The following is an 842-nucleotide window of genomic DNA, read 5'->3' as shown; positions in this document are numbered from 1 at the left end:
AACTCAGATTTCAGAGTCTTGAATAGGTTGATAATAAATATAATTCATGAAGCGGTCAAACTTTCTTGACTTGGCGGGACGGAGCGCTACCGCGCTCCTTAATAGGTACTTAATACATGATATGTATATCAAACTTTTGACTCACTTGGGAATTGAACCAGGATATTCCTCTTTCAAAGGCGATTTCAATTGAGAAAATCTCCAGAGAAAATAGGTGAGAGATTAAGGTAGAAGTTATACACAGGGCTAAGCTTTAGGTTAGGCTAAGCTTGAAAAATAGAAAGAAAAAATTCGAAAGACATACCTACCTATTTTTTTTACTTCTATTTTGCTAAGCTTTAGGTTAGGCTAAGCTTGAAAAATAGAAAGAAAAAATTCGAAAGATATACCTACCTACCTATTTTTTTTTCTTCTAGTTTTCAAGCTTAGACGATAGACACAATATATCCCATTTATGGGTTCTATTAACCGCAATTGGGCATGCTACGGCACTATTGTAGCAGTTGTTTCATTGCTACAAAAGCACTAAATAAAAACGGCTGTGAAACACTCATTTTTTGTGTGTACCTAGTGGCAATTGGGCATGCTACGGCACTATTGTAGCAGTTGTTTCATTGCTACAAAAGCACTAAATAAAAACGGCTGTGAAACACTCATCTTTTGTATGTAGGTATGTACCTAGTACCTACGAAGAAAATAATGATCTGACGTGCTCAGCGCCTCAGCACACTATCAAAAGAAAAAACAACTTTAAATTGGCCAGTAACTTAAATTCTCGGAAATCAAGGCTGTCTTTCTCCTATCCTGTCTTCCTTCCTTCTTTCATTACTTCTTCTTCTTCT

At 36.2% G+C, this 842-nt stretch overlaps 1 long non-coding RNA gene across 1 annotated transcript; it reads left to right on the top strand.

Moving 5' to 3' along the window:
- The first annotated feature begins 209 nt into the window (after positions 1-209).
- On the top strand, positions 210-540 carry LOC113466654. Its single transcript, XR_003390991.1, has 2 exons — positions 210-257; positions 343-540. It is a non-coding gene; the product is annotated as an uncharacterized LOC113466654 (long non-coding RNA).
- Positions 541-842: the final 302 nt, after the last annotated feature.

This window comes from Diaphorina citri, unplaced genomic scaffold, assembly GCF_000475195.1.
Source record: "Diaphorina citri unplaced genomic scaffold, Diaci psyllid genome assembly version 1.1 scaffold308, whole genome shotgun sequence".
Classification (NCBI taxonomy): domain Eukaryota; kingdom Metazoa; phylum Arthropoda; class Insecta; order Hemiptera; family Psyllidae; genus Diaphorina; species Diaphorina citri.
This window is presented reverse-complemented; position numbering and strand designations above follow the sequence as displayed.